Source organism: Tamandua tetradactyla, chromosome 3, assembly GCF_023851605.1.
Source record: "Tamandua tetradactyla isolate mTamTet1 chromosome 3, mTamTet1.pri, whole genome shotgun sequence".
In the NCBI taxonomy this organism is placed as follows: Eukaryota; Metazoa; Chordata; class Mammalia; order Pilosa; family Myrmecophagidae; genus Tamandua; species Tamandua tetradactyla.
In genome coordinates, this window is record NC_135329.1 from 26,805,127 (window position 1) to 26,825,593 (window position 20,467).

The 20,467-nt window shown below is 40.6% G+C and overlaps 1 protein-coding gene and 1 long non-coding RNA gene across 4 annotated transcripts in view; one reads left to right on the forward strand and one right to left on the reverse strand.

Annotated features, from left to right (window-relative positions):
* Nucleotides 1-20,467, reverse strand: part of EBF2 (EBF transcription factor 2) — a 190,235-nt gene that overhangs the window by 74,409 nt on the left and 95,359 nt on the right. The gene's annotated exons all lie outside the window — the stretch shown is intronic.
* LOC143677167 (uncharacterized) lies at nt 37-19,625 on the forward strand. 3 transcript variants are annotated; one of them, XR_013172419.1, is made up of 3 exons: nt 37-919; nt 18,679-18,811; nt 19,358-19,625. It is a non-coding gene; the product is annotated as an uncharacterized LOC143677167 (long non-coding RNA). The 3 variants fall into 3 exon arrangements; XR_013172420.1 differs by having other exon boundaries at nt 19,378-19,625; XR_013172418.1 differs by having other exon boundaries at nt 18,679-18,790.

Here is a 20,467-nt window from a genome sequence, read left to right on the forward strand (position 1 = left end):
CATCCTCTTGAGGTGACATCAGCAGGATGACTCAAATAAAGGAACCCTTTCCTGAGAAAAAGAATGTGGGGGCATTAGATAGCTACATAGATCCCAAACCATAAAATAGTTCAGCCCCCCACGTGCTTTGCACAATAGCCATCACTATTGAATCAACACACATTTTTTTAACGTGAGAGACAAGGTAACACACAAAGGTGTAAAAGTAGTCCCCGGGACTCAGTTTGGACTTGTATGCTAATAGCTTTCTCACTCTCTGAGCTGCTTTTGAAAGAAGTGCTGATAAACCAAAACGGACCATCACAACTTCTTTTTGACATGAGGCAGAGAATTAAATAAATGTCAAAATTTTAGCATCCGTGAAAAAAAAGCCTGGATCATCAATAAACTCAACATTTAGCAACCTGCAGTACACCCGTAACTTGGTTTTATCTACATAAGTCTTCCTGGTCCCAAAGTTTAGAATTGTGTTAGTGGTTTCTCCGTCCGCAGTGGATAATGGAAAACAGTTACCAGAGAAAAAAGGAAACTGCTTCCTTTGAGAAGTGAGCAGCTGACCCGGAAGTAAAACCTCTCAGCTCTTCCCTCGGAGGTCACAAAGCCCGCTCTGCTTTCTCAGGGGCTACGAGGACTCTCCACAGCAGCAGGGTTGGATTGGAACCATGGGAAAGACGCAGCTACTGCTCCCTTGGGAAGAGGCACAGAAAAAGAGGCAAGGCCACGCTGGGATAAAGGCTCCTCTGTCTGTCCAGTGTTCACTGCTAACTCCAACACCAGGGATTCCATACCAGGCTCTCCCTGGCAAACCCATCCGCGGGGCTGACCAGAAAGGGCCAAGTCCCAATACCACAACAAGGAAGTCATCTTGCCTCATGCATGAGCCAGAATTTATTGGCTGCTCATTTGACCTGAACTGAAGGTACAGTGCCATTTCTCCTTGTAGAGTCCTCCCTTGAAATACTACAGAAGCTAAAATAGCAGGCCCATTTTTTTTTTCACCATTTCTCAGCTTGCTGCAGAGATTATGTGAAAACCTTGCTGAACAAACAGCTAGACATCTTTTCAGTGTCTAAAGTTCTTAAAAAAAAAAAAAAAAGAACTTCCCAGTAAGATACCTATGCACATTTTTTTATATATATATATATAGTATAGGTTCTAAACTTTGCTCAAAAAATATTCCCATATCTGAGCTTTGTTAGCCAGGATCTTTTAGGGACGGGTGTTATCTTTTAGTTAAAGTTTGGCATAATTCAACTGACTGGCACAGCAGAGTTTGGTTCACCAACTTTATAGTTTGTACTAGTCTTGAAGTTTATTTTTTTGTTAGGAATATAGTGCATCTAGAAGCTGGCCAAGATTTTGGTAAGCAAAGCTAGACAGGTTGATTTTTTTTTTTTTTTTATGCTGTATGGCAGAGTCACATTTCATTATTTTTCTGTGTGAGTAGCCCATTATTGGAGCACCATTTGTTGAATTTTTGTTCGTTTTTTTGAAAGTGCATGGACAGGGAATCGAACTCAGGTCTCCCTCATGGCAGGCAAGAATTCAACCAATGAACTATACTTGCATCCCCAGACTGATTTTTATATTACAAATTTTTTTAAACAAATGGTAACACAGTTAGTAGATGAACTTTGCTCTTAGCTCACTTATCTTAACTTAGGTTGAATGTTTACCCTTCTCCTAATGAGATGATTCATCAGAAGATATACGTCATCTGCTTTTCATATGATCTATAAGATTAATCTCCCAAACTCATATTATAACTGATAATGTTATCAGTAGGAGACAGTGTGACCCAGACGATACACTTAAGGTAAGGAGATTGTGCTCACTTATTACCAATATTCCTGACAATATCATCACCTCTCTGTGTTTCACTTGCCTACTCTGCCCTCGATACACATTCCCTCACATATCTTCCCAGCAGAACTGGGCAATTCCTCTGAGAGATGTGGGGAGAATCACTTAGGTGCTTTGAGAAGCAACTTGAAACACTTTTTAGAACTTTCTTCTGAAAGAGCAGATATTGTTGCTATTTGCACCATAGAATCAGCCTCCTGGCAATAACCAGTGCACCTCTAGTCAATTGTCTTTCTACTCAGTAAAAATGATACCCTCATGTTCTCACACAGGTTCACTCCACCCACAGGGTTCCATTTATTTCCAGAGAATAAATTACACAGAAGGAGGCACGATTGATAGTTACTAAGCACCAAAGTTAAGAAGGAATTGATACTACACTTTAGGAGTTAAACTAAAAGCTGATTATGTCAGGAAGGAATTCATGTTCCTCATTGAGCTGTAAAACAAAGTGTGAGTTTTATGTTTGGTGTTTGAAACATCTTTTGAAACACTAAATCAATTTAATATCAATAATTGCCAGATATATGCTAGATGAAATGGACCAACGCAATAGCTTTGTTCACAGAGAAAATGGGGCCAAATGGCTTTCATTAGCATGACTAATCCCAAAGTTCTGTGGTTTGATAATCAGATGTGCAAACCTGAATTTTTTACTCTTGCTACATATCGTTTGGCACAAGCCATTCTAAGTACAGCTATTGTGTATCTTTAAGATACTTACTACATATCAGATCAGCAAGGTGGCTTTTAAGGTGCTTATAATAGCTACAACTGCACATTGGGTGCTCGGAAACACACAAGACGCATAGAAACTATGGTACTTGCTCTTCCATACAGAGCTAAGGCTTTTTCCAGACCTGTTTTTAGGGTGCTTTGGAAACATCTGTTTTGGACTTGGGTGTGGGGGACAACCTTATCAGTAGTTTCAAAAACCAGACTAGTTTTCATAGCTCCTCCGAATCCTTGGTTTCCTGGTCATTTTCCTGTTGTTGCTTCCATGGGATTGAATGAGGTCCTGCAACTCTGAGGGTTGGTGATATATTTGAAAAGTTATGTTAATGACAAATGTTATCCTTCAACAGCCCTATGAATTTCAGAATTTCTTTTAGGTTTTATTAACTAAAAAAGAACGGCCTTTTCAAAAAAGCTAGTGGTGGAAATGAGCCAAGAAAAGTCATCAGAATGGCTCATGAGGGTGGTAGCTGGTGAGCAGTCAGGGGCCCTGGGTTCCACCATGAACTTTGGGCACTTTACAGCAAATCGTGCAGACACACAAGAAAGTATTGGTTGAGAACCTGGAACCTTGTGGAAGGAGGCCCTAAGGACTTCATCACTTGACCGGCTTCTGTTTCCCTAATTCACCCCCCAACCCACCATTACATCACTTCAGCAGTCCTTGTGAATATACTCCATCAGCTGCTTTTTGAAATGTGTCTGTGTGTGTGTGTATATATGTGTGTGTGCTGCCAGAAATACAGAATAGCTCTTAAGGGCCTAATCACAGGGCAGCCAAGTCTCTGGGCAGTCTCCTTTGGAGGTCTGCAAGCCTCAGGTCACAGCAGCTGCCTCTGAGTCACGATGGGTTTTGGGGCCCCAAATCCCTTCATAGCTGATATGGGAAAAGGGAGAAAGTGCTCAGCTTTGCATTTCCATGATAGAAAGGAATTTGTGCGTGTGTGTGAAGTCCTTATAGCCCATATGGAGAATGCATTTTAAAGGTCAAGTGTGACTTTTCTTATACTTTGATTTTGCAAACCACAGACTCTGATTATGAAAGTTCCTGAAGTACAACTGATATCTTCAAGTATCAGCCAATTCCTTGGAAGTCCCCCCACTTTCCATGTCTGTTGCTTTGCAGCCTCTGCTCTCCTTTGCTATCTGTGCATGTGTGTATGTGATGCTAATTACAGTGGTTCTCCTACTTTCCTAATCTACATGAAGGCAAATTATCTCTCAACCTCACAACCACAACAGGTGTTCTAAGGAGTCTTGACTCAAGCATGCGGGCAGCTCAGAGGAATTAGGAGAGGTGCCAGGCCACCAGGTGATGGCTCCATGTCCCCAGGCACTGATGGGTCACAATGAAATGTGTGAGGAGGTCCTCTTCATCCCCTGCATATGGTGGTCTGGTGAGCAGTCAAGGTTTATCTATGTATTCTCTGGGAATCCATCAAAGGCAAGCTGGCATCTCCCAGTGTAGATGCCATTGCAAAAGGAAGATATTTAGGAAACATGCTGTCTGACCTATGAAGTCTCTTCTCCTACACCCACCTTTGTTTCACCTCCTATCTTTACAGTATTCTTTGCAAGCCTTGCTTAGATATAATACACTACGCTTTGAGTTACACAGTGATAAAATCTCCTAGGAAATACTTTGGAAAGATAGAGACAACTTATGCCTCTGGGAGCTGAACATCCATCTTTATTCCTGGACTTTCACAAAGAGGAGCATGTTTTTTTCTCTATTACCTTCTGTGGTCCAGAGTCTTCCATATGGAGGGTTTTCATTTAGTGAGGAATCTGCATTGGCCTCACTCTCCACAATGCTCATTAATTCCTCCCATGGAGGGACTGAGGCCCATCTCAATCCATACCTCCTCCATGAAGTCCTCCAGGATAACTTGCCAATATGGAGTATACCCACTTTCAAATCCATAGACTTCATTCACTTAACAGTAGATATGTATTGGCCATTTTTAGTGAGCCAGGCACTGAACTAAAATCTAGAGACATAGTGATAAAAATGGTCAAAAGGCCACTGTTTTCATGCAGCTGCTGTCCTCATGGGACAAACTGGCATTGAATAAACAAATAATGTCAGAGACAAAGATAATTTATTGCCTGTATCACTCACTAAGAAATGACATTCTGCTTTGTGGCATCACCTTTATTGTAGTTTTACAATGGTATCCCTTACATAAGTCATTCTTTCACGCATACTGAGATTCAGTGGAGAGTGGAGAGTGATAGTTATGTGTGCACTTTGCGAGAAGACACCATGGGTTCAAATATCAGCTAGGCCACTTACTAGTCAGGTGACTTTAAGCAGTATAATTATCCTTCGTCGGCTTCGTTTTCCTCATCTGTAAAATGTGGACAATCCTAATGACCCAGCAAAAACAGCTATTGTGAGCACTGAACAAGTCAACCAATAGGAGGCCTTGAGAGCAGTACCAGGCACATAGGGCATTGGAGGAACTACTGTGAACAAGCAGGACTGCCTCCCACCCTCGCAGAGTTGAGGGTCACATTACATAGAGCCACATTATTTATTTCCTTCACTTATTTTAGACCAAGGCATTGCAGGACTCCTTACGACAGGAGTCCTGACCTGTGTGACCCCATGGTGCCCAACATACCTGGCTGTCCTCTGGTATCCTCACCTGTAAAAGGAAAGGGTGGGACTTGATGTTTCTAAGGAGTGTCACTCTCTTCCCCAGCCCTGTTCGCATAGCACAGCTGCACTATTCCATCATTTAGGAATTCTGATGTTCTGGGTCATGTGAAGAATCAATGAACATCATGGAGAATGGGGCCAATGCAGTTCTCTCACGAAATGGAAAACTTCAATGCGGAACACTCTGAAACTGAGAAGATTCAGGGGGAAAAAAATGTGTCCCTCTCTGTGAGAGTCCATTACTAAAGACTGGTGTTCACTTCACAGAGGCATGAGTTCTCTCCACTTTTCCAGACTACTCCTTAAGATATGTTATCAACATGCAACCCAAGCAATAGCTTATTCTTTCTTAACGACTTGGGAAGAATATTAGAAAGTTCTGTTCATCTCCTTTGAAGCAACCTAAATTCACCAAACATATGTGATGATTGGAACAGAGGATTGCCCACCAATCAGATTAACTCCCCAGGATGAAGAAGGGGTCATTTTGGGCCAGCAAGAGAACTTAGAAGACCCAGAAGCCAAAAAACTAAAGAAAGTTTCAGGACCAATTGTAAATTTCCTCTCAAGGGAGAATTTCTTTTTTTTTTTTTTTTTAAAGGAAAGACAGAGAGAAGGAAGGAAGGAAGGAAGAAAGGGAAACATTTTTAAACATTTTCTTGTTTTATTGTATTCTGTTTCTCCGTTTTTGTTACATGGGCTGGGGCCGGGAATCGAACCGAGGTCCTCCGGCATAGCAGGCAAGCACTTTGCCCGCTGAGCCACCGCGGCCCGCCCTCAAGGGAGAATTTCTATCATTGTAGAAACGAAGACTCAGAAAAGTCCTGACAGTACTAAATAGTGGGCACGTTTGTTCCTGCATGGACAACTCTGGGTTGTCCTGGTTCTGCTGCCCATTAAACTCTGTGGGACCTTCCTTCTGAGGGTTGGAAGAGCTAGAAAAAGGAGCAGGTAGGGGAGGCACTCATCACTGGAATTAGTACTACTGTGACCTCCCAACACTTTTTACATATTAGACTGAAATGTACTCAACCTGAACTTAATTCCTAAACGGAGTGAATTTACATATTTTATTGTTATGGTCCAACTATAATTAAAGTATATCTAGGTTTTTGGTTTTTTTCCTTCTCGGAGAAATCCCCTATTTTTCCAGAGGGATTACATAACTCATAAGAAAACCTTGTCAAGAATCAAACCTGGCCTACAGTGCCTCAGGAGAAGCCTAGAACGTGTTCATTCCATGCTATGAAGAGAGAAATATAAGGAATCAGACCCATTGTGTCAAGGCTTATGTCCTCTACCTCATTTTCTCCACCCACCTGTTACCAAACTTCCAGAAACTATAAGAAATGGGCTTCCCCTAATTAAAAGGGAAAAAAAATGTGTTAGAATCTGGTAGGGTAAAGGTTTTACTTTAAACTAAATTCAGCCAGGGGAAAAAAAATGCACAGCCAGCTTGGATTTCTGAAACATTTACCCTGTTTTCTTAGGGCCATTTGGCAATGTGAGTTGTACACACTGAATTTCAACTTGCTTCAGGAAGAAAAAAAAACCCTTATAAACATGTATTCTACGAGCTTAAGCCTTTATCTGCATCTGTGAAAAATGATAGACCATGCAGACATTTCATTTCATTTCAGCAGACACATTCCACTGTGGGCATGGAGGGTGGAAATGTACTAGAGCTGCCCCCTTCCACCAGGAGGTGGACCAGACTTGGCCCAACTACAAACAGACTAGGACACATTCCCCACTTCCCAAGACGAACCTGCTACCTGGGAGGCCTCTGCTATGCAGAATGCTTACAAGGATTAAATAAAATCTCATGTATTAATTGCCTGCTTAGTGATGGACCTCCATATCAACACTCAAATGGTAGTTGTCAGCATTATTATTATAAGTTCAAAGAGATTGCACAGACTGTTCAGTTGAAAATAAAACAACTAACTAATGCTTAACAAGTGCTAACTATGCGTCATAATTAATTTATACACTCACAAAATCCCCATGAGTGACATAGCATTATTACCCCCATTTACAGAGCAGGGGAAATTGAGGCACAAAGACCTTAAGGAACTTGCTGAAGGTCACACAGCTATCAGATGATAGAGATGGGATACGAGGGGCTATGGCGTTCTGGCTCCAGAGCCTGCTGGTTTGTGCACTGCATAAGCCTACCCCTTATTAGGGAAAAATGATCTAGAAAAGTAGAAGCCCAGCACTCAGTGCTGTTGTTTCCGCTGGGACATTTGATCAGGGTCTACGGTGACCTAAAGCATCTAGTACGGTACTTATTGTGAACAGGCACTCAGTAAGGTTTTTTACTGTGTGCTTATTTTGTTTTTAAGGCATGAACTTCCCTGTCTTGATACGTATTTACTTTGTTCCACTATTCTTTTCTGTTAGACACTTTTTAGCTTTTCAAATCTTACGAGATCTTCCCATCTTTTAGGACAACACAAAAGTCGTCCCTTTTATACATCTTCATACTTTGGTCCACAATGACTCCCTCCTTGGAAAATCTACCCCCACTCATAGTGAAGGCAATCTTGGTTCTGCTTGAGTCCTACAACTTCTGTCTCATCCACCACTAAGCTTCCAGGCTTATTCAATCTGGATAACCAGCGGGAGTTGGAATAATAATTGTAGTTAGGCTAGAAAGGGCTAAGACTTGTCCCTGAGAGGAAAAAAAAAAAAAAAAAAAGAAGAAAAGAAGGGAAAGAAGAGGGCAGAAATCTGGGGAGAAGAATTGAAAGCGAGGAGTGGAGATTTGGACTTCATGGTAGCTGGGGATGACAGAGGAATGGAGAACACAATAATCAGACAAAATCCTACAAATTGAATTCCCTTTAATGGCTTTAATGTTCCTTGAAAGATGCATAGAAAAATGAGAATTACTTTCAATTACTTTTGGCTACCAGAAGGTTTGAGTGCGGCACCATGCTGAGACAAGGGACACATGGGCCTTTGGTTTTATACAGAGTACATTTTCAAGGCTTAGCCAGGCTCATGTTTTATGTTTCTTGACTGTACCACTCATCTGGTACTTAATCTTTTGTTGTTTTTTTTTTTTTTACATGGGCAGGCACCAGGAATCGAACCCGGGTCCTCTGTCATGGCGGGCAAGCGTTCTTGCCTGCTGAGCCACTGTGGCCCGCCCTGGTACTTAATCTTACACTGACTTACATTGTTTCATAGTGTAGGAAAAGCAGTTCTGGTAGACCTGGACTAGAGCATTAATTCAGAGCTGTGTGACTTTAAGGAAGCCACTGAAACACTCTGAGCCTCATTAACAATATATGCCTCCTTGGTTATTATAAGAAGCAAATAAGGTGTATGTGTGAGTATGCTGGGAACCATAAAGTGCTATATAAATGTTATCATCCCTTAGTGCCTAACAGGGCCTCATTAAAAACTTGTTGATTGACTGATTGATTAACTCAGACTAGCTTCCTTAAAGTTTGTTCATTTAATTAAGAAAAGGGATGGCTCTGTAAATCAAGTGACATCTAAATAATCTGCTTGGTTTTCTAACAGCCAAGTCCAAGGGATTTTTAAGGGATATGAATTTGTTTGCAAACCCCTTTCTCTTCCTCACAGAATTGGACTTTGGTTTGGGATGATGAAATCTCTCAGAAGAAATGAGACTATCATTTTTGCTAAATGCTTACTTGAACTTGGAAGAATCTGGATTCCAAAAATCTAAATGAAGGAGTCAAGGATGCCAAACCCCTGGACCAACTCTGGACATAGGGATAGGTATTTCTGAAAACATTGGTAATTTGATTGGGTCTTAAATCTAGTAATCCATATATTGCTGAGCAGGAGTACCTAATAAGGTTTCCATGAAACATCTCAGAGCTTTATGACTTCATGTAAACAAAGTGACCTGTAGTTGAATAGCGTTGAAGAGAATGAAACTTCAAGCTAAATTTTTATTTAAATTCTTCCCATTGTCAGCCGACATTTTCAATTTTCATTTCCCTGCCTCAGCCCATTTTGCCATAGAAACTTGGATGTTTTCATTGAACAGCAGCCAGTGAACATTGGACTGAAGGGGCACACTGTAAATTTGGAAAAATAAATAAATGCTTCAGAACTTCCACTTGAAAACCACAGCTAAAAATGAAATCAAATCTGACCCACCCCTTTTCTTTTAAATTGTGGGAACAGACTCAGTCTGCCTCAATTTTGAAACCCATATTAAATTTTATATAAGCACCTTGGAGATCGATGCATGGCCTGATGTAAAGCAATTGTGGGATCTTTGATTCACACAGTAAGGTTTGGACAGCCTGTGCCATAAGGTATCATCCCTCTCACACCATGTCCCTTAATAAACATGGGTGCTTAAAAAAATAAAAAGGGAAGAAAAATTGGCTTATGGGTATAGAGAGAATAATTCACTCCAAATTGCTCCTTTGATAAATGTGGACAAAAGAATAAAATTTGTCACCCAGCTGATATTACCATCAATATTTTGTCCAGCTACATTCCTTCCAATTTAAAAACAGTTCAATATCCCTTTTACCTTCAAGTAGCAGCACTTAATAAACAGTGATGGATAGTTTTTATTTTTGTTCGCATTTCAGCCTTCCCTGCTTCTGTTACAAGGGGACTATTTTGCTTGGGGGAAATGTAGATCCTCCGTCTTTCTTGCATTGGCATGCATCCCTCAAGGAAAGACGGCCATATTTAATTCATAACCCCCACCGGCTACACAAACATACAACTTCCCATCAATTAGGCAACACAGAGATGTTGTTAAAAATCAATGAGCTTATTATTAAATATATTTTTTTCATGTAGCAATAATAGTTATTGCTGCACTATTGTTATTACTGCAATGTCAACTGTTTAGGCAGCTTTCAGAGAGTTTGATTGGTTTTGATCTTGCTAGCAAGGCATTCTATTAAATGAATGGGTCTGGGTGAGGCGTTCCCATTCCCTCTTCTGACATATTTAAAAGCCACCAAGTGAATGGGGGAAACGCATGCTGGAGTGGAATGACCCCTGGATTGGAGGCAGAAAACTTGGATTCTAGTCCCAGCTCTGCGTGAATCTAGCTGTGAGACCTTGAGTAAATTCCCTCTCCATTCTGGGCCTTAGGTTCCCCATTTATAAAAATGAGAGGGTTATCCTATGCGATCACGGAGGTTCCCTCTGTTTCAAATTTTAAGATTCCTAAATAACTGTTACTTTACTACCAAAGGAAACAGGTAGAATTGATACAATCCAGCAACTCTCAATTGTTCCTTCTCAAAAGCCTCTTGATTTAAAAATTAAAAAAAAAAAAAAAGAAGGGGGCAGAGCAGGGGAATGCTGCTGAATCTGAAGCAGACGTTAAATTGATCTGAAAACCAAATATGCCCATATTTGTGTTTTCATCCTTGTGTGTTTATTAAAAATAATTTTGATATTTTGACACATGCCACTACTGTGGGAGCCTCCTGCCTACAAACAGAGATGTTAAAACTGTGCCAGCACATGCAAAGGTTAAAAACAACATTGCACAGATTTTGGCAAGTACATCATATGCTGTCTGGCCGCAGCTGATCTGAACTGAGTCCCCCGTAATTACAGGAGAAGGTGGAACAGGTTTGCTGCTAATTGGAAAATTCTGCAAATGGCAGCACTGAAGTAAATTGACAGTCGTTAGAATATTAGCAAAATGAGAGTACTGATTAGTAAAAAGCTCAGATGCAGACTTTTTTTTTTTACTGCCGGATTCTACTGGCAAATTGATAATAAAAGCTGAACTTAATAATAACAGCTGTTATTTGACCTGGTAATATTTTTTTTTAATCTGTTGCTGTTCCCAGACCAATAACACATAAAGAAAGTCTGTATCCACTGTTGCAAAATTATTTTGAATCGCAAAAGGTATATTCAGACTCAGTGAAGGAAAACTGTGCTTAAAGGGGCAGCCCATCAATAGTCACGTTCTAATGAAAGTATATTAGCTTAAAAAGCTATGAGTTGTTTTGTTTTCACCACCTTCCAACAAGTCTTGGTAGACATGATGGAGTGTTAATGTTTCCTTTTCAGAACTAGGCCTGAATTCTATTTCCAGTTTGCTTTCAATCTGCGATAGGCAAAAATGTCAGTTCACATTTTTTTTTTTTATTTTAAAGTGGACGGGAAGGAGAGTAGGATTTTGCCAGACTCGGAGGCTTCTATCAACACTTGGCTCCTTGTACTTATCATTTTTCAGCAACTGCAGGCACAGTGATACAGATGGAAGGGATTGGAAATGGGCATACTAATTAGAAATACTACAGTGAGTCTACGGGTAAAGGAGTGTAACTTCAGCACACATGCTTCCACGTACTTAGGGGACTCTGATTTTACAGTAGGTGGAAGTATAAATTAGTACAATCTATGTAATGTATGGCAATGTGGAGCGAAAGTCTTAAAAATGCGTACAGCCCTTACCCCAGTAATTCCATTTTAAGAATCTATCCCAAACAAATAGGCATCTCTATGCCTTAAGTTTTACTTATACAGATGTTCCTTACAGCATTGCTTATAAAAATAAAATAGTGGAAACCATTTAAAGGTCCTGAAATGGATAATTAAATATCATGTACAAAGGAATATTACATAATTATTTAAAATATGTGGTAGAATAATATTTAGTAATACTGAAAAATAAACTCATGAGTTTTTTTTAAAGCAAAATAGATTATCACTTTTAAAAAAATAGAGCAAAAGGAGAAGACTGGATGTGGGTTAATCAAGGGTTATTTCTGAGTGCTGGATTAATGAGTTGTTTTCATTTTATTTCCTTTGGTTTGTCCATATTTTCTTAATTTTCTAAAATGGCATGCATTGTTTTGGTAATAAGAAAAATACATAAATTATTTTTAGAAGTTAAAAAAAATCTCTAGAGGATTTCTGTTGTTTTAAGTAAAAAATTAGGCTGTATCAATTGGAAGAAAAGCATCTCTAAATGGCAAGTTGGCCTCCTTGACTTAAAACTCTGCTTGCTGCCTTACGCGATACACATTTTCCTGCAGTAAAGAGAAAGAAAAGAGCCTGCTGAAAGCAAATCTTAAAACTCCAAGTGAAGAGCCAGTCTGCTGATTATGGTTACCTTGCACACACACACACACTCACACTCTCGCACATGCACACATATATATCTTCTTTTTGATATTAGTTCTCTGGAAACACTGGTAGGCAACCCCTTAAGACTCTTATAGAGACAGACTTCCTTTTATGACTTCGGCCTTCATACTCTGGCAATTTTGCCATTACCTTCTGCCCTTATGATAACACAGAACCTCAATTATTTTGAATCAATGCAGGAGAGTCATTTCAATTTTCAAACTTTATTCATCCACTACTCAATTGGAAGAAGACAGGGGTTAGCACCACAAAAATCCAAACCCGGCCCACAGCCTCACAAAATATACTTTGTCCATTTATTATAAAAAGTAAGGTTTATTCCTAACTTATGGGGCAATGCACATCGTGCCCTATTTGCAAATCTCTGCATATTTAGCAATACGTTCGTGGCCTGGGCTCTCATAGCAATCTCTGTGCTTGAATATCAGCCAGGCAGTTGAGTGAGGCTGCAAATTTTCAGAGCCGGCTTTCCAACACGTGTGCGTGTGCTAGGGCAAAATCGGATGCGTTGAGTTTCCTATCGGATCTTCTTTAAAAAAAAAAAAAAATCCTAACACCCTATGGCCCCATTGACAAAAAAAAAATAAGATAAAATTCCAAAGGCAAATCCCCGAAGTTCTAGCACTGCCAGAACTGGTACTACTGGGCTGTGCCCTGAGACTAAACTGGCCACAGTTGCTTCCAGCAAGGAACACAAAGCCCACCCCATCAATTTCGACCAAAGGACCAAGCAACTTTCAAGCTGTTTCTCACCAGGAGTGTGGGTGGGCAGAGGGCAGGGTCTCAACCTGACAACTAGACTCAATTGACTGCAACCCAGAATTTTTTTGTTTAGGTGGTTTTTTGGACAGTGGTATCTAGGTCCCCATCTTTCATTCTTTCAACAGTTACGCATCCCGAAAACAAAGCGATGAGGAAGGGGCTGGGGCGGGTGGGGTGGGGGTGTTGGTATGATATTGCTGCAGCCAGTTTGTGCCAAATACAGTTAAGGGTGGAGAGGGAGGTGGGATTGGAAAGGGGGGGGGGGGGGGAATCAAGTCACTTTCAATCAAGTGTCACACCTTTAAATAGTGGTTAAATCTTTGCATTATGCAGCTCATCCCTTTACAACATGGGGTTCCCTTAGAGAATTCCCTGTTTACACTGGGAATTCCTCCAGGGCCGCATCAATAAAGCTGAACAGATGTCAGGGTGGAATGCCAGCGGCAGTGGCTGTTGTCAGGGGTACTGGGGAGGGAGGCACAGAACAATGAGAGACGGCATCTGCTACATAAAGCCCTTGCGCGTGGGTCAGGTTCTGCCAGTGTGTAGAGATTCCACCCCATCCTTTGTCTGGGCACATTGCCTTTCTTGTTTCTCGATGACAAGGGTTGACACATGTCACCCGGCCCTATCAGGAGTGTTATTTGTTTGCCACTTGCATATGCACCAGTGTTCCTGACCTCCCCGCATCTCCGCTGAATGCATTGAGCAGGACTGAAACGCTCCAGCCCGGCCCCAATCTACAATTTCATTATGCACTTTGAGTCGAAAGTGGGATGTAGATGTCCTTCTTTTTAATTAAAAACATGATTGATGAGACTTAACTGACAGTAGGAAATGCAATTTAAATATTCCTTAAAGAGGCACTAACCCTGTTTGTGTGGCAAGGGTTCCGTTTGCTTCCAAAGTTTTGCGACCAGCGGGAGAAAGGAAATTAAAATAAAAGCCCGTTAAAGCCCGCCTAGCTGGGGAAGGGCAGGGACGTTAGGCAAGCATCTGCAGGCCTGCAACCAGAAACTGATGTGCATTAGGAGCTAAGGCGAGGTGTTACTCGCTCGGTGATGGTAATGTTCGGTGTGATGAAAGGCAGCAGATGAGTAGGGGGGGGAAGATGATGTGAAATCATGTAGAAAGAAAAAGAGCGAATTCACCATTTTTTTAAAGCAACCATCGGCTTCTACAAAACCCTCTAACAAAACCCGCAATTTCCCCGCTCTGCAAAAGTGGTTGTTCACCTCACTTCTGTGTTGCTCCATTCCACCCTCATGCATTCTTCTCCCAAGCTTCCCTTACACAACCCTTCTAAACTTGGCATTTTAAGAAAAGTCCTCAAGTTCCTGAGCATTTCCTCTACAGCTGGGAAGTTAGCTGCATTTCTAAGACAAGCAGAAAAGCACTCCCAATTTTTTTAAAGGCCTTCTCAGATGTGTTACCCCTGTTATCGGGGGAAATCGGGTGAGCTACGGGACACAGCAACATAAAACAACGTGATAGTCAGAGGCGGGGGTAAGTTTTCCTAATGATGGGGCTTGCCCTGGTATTTTCAATCTGGGAATCACTGATAATGTTGAATCTTAGTCTGAACTAAAATAGTACAACCTAGAGACTGCCAACACTAAGAGTTTAAAATTCATTTTTAAAATAAATCTCTCTTCTCGTTCTTCGTATCAATCACAAGAGGATTTGGTTATTGTTTCAGGATGTTTTGTTTTGTCTTCCATGGAGAGGTATTTTCTGAGAAATGGCAACTTTGAATTAAAAAAAATTAAAAAAAGAAGAATACTTTCCAAAACGTATACACAAGAATAGTCCAGTCTACATTTAGGAGACTTACTAAGAGTCTCACCTTTGTGTGTCTTCCTGTGCTTTAAGATTTTCTTCTAGGTTTTTCAAAATCCCTTAAAGAGCAGTAGATATGTACAATATATTCCTTTTCCTTTTAATTCCTCATTAAAGACTGATAAAAGAAAAGCATTTATCAAAATATTTGGCTTAGAAGAAAGGGGGTTACAATTGGAGCTGATTTTTGGTGAGTATTTAACTAGCAAAGGTTAATTAGAATTTCAGTTATGAGATGTACAATACCATATTCTGACCAACTGATTAATGAAATGCCAAAATGTGCAAGAATTCACCTGTAGGAGAGACATATTAAAAAGGAAATATATATTTCAAAAAAGGAAATATATTTGCAAAGCCATAATATCTTCCCTCTTACTTAGTTTATTAACACTAGCAGCTTTAGATGTTTTCCCATTGATGACAATGTACAGAAAATTATGGCCCCCAAATCTATCAAAACCAGCACCAAAATGTCATCCAAGTTCTTAATCTCCTAAGATTCCCCCTGCTTATGATACTTATAAAAGTTAACAAAGTGACTACGAAGAGCACAAAATCTTCATCTGTCCCTGCTTCCGTTTCTCTCTGTCCTCTACCCCTTCCCTCTGCCACTGTTATTTTATAGTCAGATTTATTTAAGAAATAGCTCATTTCAAAATTCTGGATTTAAAGTCATTAAAATAGGACAATCTAAAGTGTCCATTCTAGATTCACCTATTCCTTAGCCTCGTATCAATTTCACTGATGACATGTGATGGGGTGGAGGAAAGGGCACACACGCGTTTTTCTTTCCTTATTTGACTGTCCTGTGAACAAACCGATCTTCCTATTTGTGGCATAGATGTTCTTTGTCACAATAAACCACAGTATATTATGTTTATATGTGTCCTTCAGGCATGTCACAACAGTTTGGCATTCTGAGCGGCTCTACCACTGTGTACATTAAATAGTCATGTAGTTACATTAAACAGTGGGGAGTTCACACTTCACAACCACTCAGTGTTTTAAAACAGATGTGGGCTGTCTGTTGTCAGACTTAGTGGAAAAGCTTAGAAGGATATTGGTGGGAATATAATCGTCAAATGATTGAGGGCTCCCCCAATTTCCCACCTATGGCCCCCATACCCTATATACCAGAGGCTGTGGGTGAGAAAGATTTGGGGGTAAAGAACAGAAAAGGGAAAAAAAAAAACAACAACAACTTTTATGTCTTAGAGTACAGAGATCTGAAAAAAAAAGAATTCAGAATTCGCAGTAGTTTGCGGCATGGAATATTTTGAGCGGGGTGGGCTTGCTGGGGTATCGTGGGATTTACTGACAGGAGAATTTTTGACAGTTGATGGACAGATGAATTCCGTCATGGAAGCGTTAGTCGAAAGCGGCAAGGCCAGATGGAAACTCACAGCTTGTCTTTAATATTAATTTTCTTTTTTTTTTTCAGGAGATCAGAATTCCCTAATTCCCTAAAATGTTTCAATGCATCTTGAGGTATTATTTTTCAGATGCCTTTCTCCACCTACTCTTAGTAAGAGTGTTCCTTTGTGTTAATGTTATTTTTCATCCCTTACTGTGAATAAAAAAAGAAAAGAAAAAAGCCCACTTTCTTTCTTTCACTCTAGTTGTACAGATGTGAAAATTCTTCCTCTATTTACAGGAAATATAGACAAACATCTTAATCTTATATGATACTAAACCTAAATACGAGAAATGCACCCGAAGTAATTGTGATTTTGAGCTTTGATAACTGACGGGAGTAACAACAAGATTTTCTTTTAACTGAAAGGCATAACTCTTCATGCATTCAGAAGGATGGAAAGGAAAATTGTTTTTAGAGTGCCCATCTTCTGGAGAGTGAGGGTGAGGTCATCGACGCTGTGCTCAGTGACGGCAGTAGGTAGGGCAGTGGGCTTAGACTCAGAGGCCTGAGTTTTGGTCTTGGCCCACCTGGTTAGCTGAGTGGTTTCACACAGCCACTACAATTTTCTGGGCCTCGATTTCCTTCCTGTAAAATGTGACTGGTCTTGGGAGGAGTACACGGAGTCCTAAATGACTTCCACATTTCTCTTTGTGATGCTACAAAAACGTCTAAGTGAAAAGCTTAGAAGCCGCTTCATATCTAGAAGTCAAGGGCTGGTTGTCTACTTCCCCTCACTGCTGAACTTCTCAGAGACCTAGGCAATCCCTCCATGGAATCTTAGGAAGTGGGACCGTTCTCCTACCCACCTTTTGGTCCTGATTTTTACCCTGCTGTTTTGCCCAAAATTAACTACCGTGCTTTTTTCTGTTGTGTTGACTTCACTCTTAAGACAAAAAAATCTAAAAATTTTAAAAAGTCCGTGACTAAGTAGGACAGTCCATATTTTAATAAAACAAAGCTCAAATTCTTCTACTTTTCTGTTCTCTGAATATTTTCCTCTAGTTCCTTTATTTTACATCACTGGAGTTGTTCAGGCTGAGAGGAGTACATTAATACTCAGAGATATTTCTTCTACAGGTTTATCTATCTTCCTTAATAGATTTCAAGTTTAACATAAAAACATTAACATATGACAGCTTTCCCCAGAGTTTCCTGGGCCATCACTTTGGTCATATGTTGGCTCTCGGTGTGAGTTTGAGCAAGTGAATAAGTGGGGGGGATGTGTGTGTGAATATGAGGTAGTCAGGTCTGCCAGAAAATCCTTTTGCATTTAATGCAATGAAAACATTTAGCCAAACAACAAGAATCCAAAACAAAGCAATGGATTGTGGTTTCTTAGTAAGATGAAACAAGGGCTTCCCTGCATAAGTCGAAAGACTATTTCTATGTGGTTCAGGAAGGTTGAGCAGTGGTCTTGAGATCAGAGGGCAGTAATTTCTCATCCTACTCTGATATGTAACCAAGGCCAGTCACTTAATTTTTGTTCCTTCTCCTTATCTGTGAAGGCTGGGAGAAAATTATTAATCTAAGCAAGAGAAGAGTTTGAGATAGAATGAATACATGCCGATTTAGATTGTTTAGCATTCCAGAGGACAGAAACTGGGACCAATGAGCAGCACTTACCACAGAGGAGATCTGAGTCAATATGAAAAAACACTTGCTAAAGTATAACACTGCTCAAAATTATTGGGCACGATTAGCCCATCATGATAACTAACCCATTATCAAATAGGCCATGACAAGAATTTCTGCATGACTTAGGTTGGACTAAATGAAGAACAGACTATTAGAACAGGAAATGACCTTAGGAAAAAAAAAATCAGGACAGTCCTACGTTCTCTTGAAGCTGGTGGCATAGGCCAGGTCTGGTTAGCAATGATTTAAGCTTGAAGAGCATTTTACCAGATAGTTTTTCACCTACCTCTTTTGAGATTTTCAGCAACCCTCTGAGGTGGGAAATACTAGTCACACAATTTACTGAAGTAGAAACCGAGCCAAAGGAAGTAAGGTAACTTGCCTTTGTCCCCCACCAAAAGCAAGTGGGAGAGTAAGGGCTGAGACGCAAGCTCCAATCCTCAAGCTATTCCTTTGTTTCCTTCACAGTTTTCTTTCAAGGATCTCTGAACAGTTTTCTCTTAGTCTAATTATTCCCTGCAATATCCCAGTTATATGCATTAAGTACTGTTAGTTTTAGAGTCTTGTTAATTTCCAGAGGTGAAAAGGAACCTCTATGGTTATTTCCCTCAGTTCCTTCATTTTGCAGAAATGGAAACCAAGGCTTGGAGAAGTTGTGACTTAGCAGCCCTCTGAAATGAAACCTTGATTTCTGCTTGGTTCCTTAAGGATCTTAAATAGGCATACATCCACATGACCAGGCAAGTAATGATTTAAACCAGGTGAGTGCAAGAATGATTTCATTCATTGAATTTTCCATATGCCTTTTGAGGGAAGGAACGTGGAATATGTATAGAAAGAGAGAAATGCCCAACTATCATTGCCTCCTCCTCACCCCCCACCCGCCATACACATGGTAGACTAGTAAATGTTTGCTAGCTATTTGCAAGGCTGGGACAGCAAAGATTATTTTTCCCATGTGCCAAACAACTTTCATGTTAAAAGAAATATTTTACTCTGGCAAGATTTAATAACAATGATAATGAAACTTTATATTTATACAGCACTTTATCTTTAAAACATTTTTCATGCATTATTTCATTTGGTGAGTTGCTGGGGTATGACACCAAACCACAGGAGAGAGAAGACTGGGGTAGAAATGGCAGGAGTAGAGGCTGCTCCTTGGAAGTGCCTGTGGCCTCCCTATTCCCACATGTCCACTGCCACTGAGCTGGAAAATCACTGGCATCCCTGAAGCCTTGGAAGGGGTCAGGTTGGGATGGGATTTTTACTTGCTGTCCTTTCTACTCACGTTTTCCATCTGACAGTTTTGAAAATGGGACAATAGCACTACAGAAGAAACAAGTCTGGGGAGAAGAGGGGAACTAGAAATCATGACTCCTCCATCATCCACCTTCTCGGTCTGTTTCCTGTGCCTTGGAAGCAGTATTGAGGACACCCAGACTGACCAAAAAGGATCTACCTATCGTCCCGGATCATTGGCCAATTCTGTATCCACAGCTGCCCACTGATCCTCCTCCTCTTCCACCCCTTTTTTAAGACTCCCCATTCTCACCAAGCCATTATTTATGACACCTCAATAAATTTATTAAAATGTAGTGTGAGTGTCCAATGTGAAACATTTCCATTTCCATCATGGTGTGAGGAGTTTAGTCCATTTTAGTCCACACCATGGCTAAATTGTGGTTCACTTGTTCATTAAACAAATGTTTATTGAGTATCTACTATTTGCTAAGGACTATGCTAGAGGCTGGAAATGGAAAGGTGTGTCCCTGCCCTCAAGGAACTCAGAGTCCAGTGAAAGAGATAAACACTGAAGAGAAAATTGCAGATGATTTTTAAATCCCAAGACAGTGGCCCCAAATGCATTGGAGACACCTAAGAGGATCAACGAGCCCCCTCAGGTAACACAGAAATGTTCTCAGAGCACACTTGTCAATTTGGATGGTTCAGAACTACCTCCAGCAACGAGTAAGCTAATATCACCTTTTCTCACTTGAATGTGGTATGTATCCTACAGGAAGGCGGCCTGTTCAGATGGTAGGCTGACTCAGGCACCTTTTTCTGGAAGAATGTACAGTACGGTAGCCCTCAAGACAAGACTTAGCCCATCAATCTGGGGAGCGAAAGAAGCTCGGAAGGACTGGGCATACATACAATTTTGTTTAACTTATTCGGATGTTGAGTATCTCTTTGGTAAGTTAGCAGCATACTTTCTGGAGATGTTCACAATTGGCAGTTTTAGAAATTGATAACAAGAAGCATTTTCAGTTTGGAAAACTGGTTATTAAAAAAGCACTATGCAGAGGGTGCACCTGTGGTTCAGCGGTAGAATGCTCACCTTCCACGTGGGAGACCTGGGTGCGACTCCTGGACCATGCACCATTCTCTCCAAAAAAAAAAGGCCTGGGCGGTGC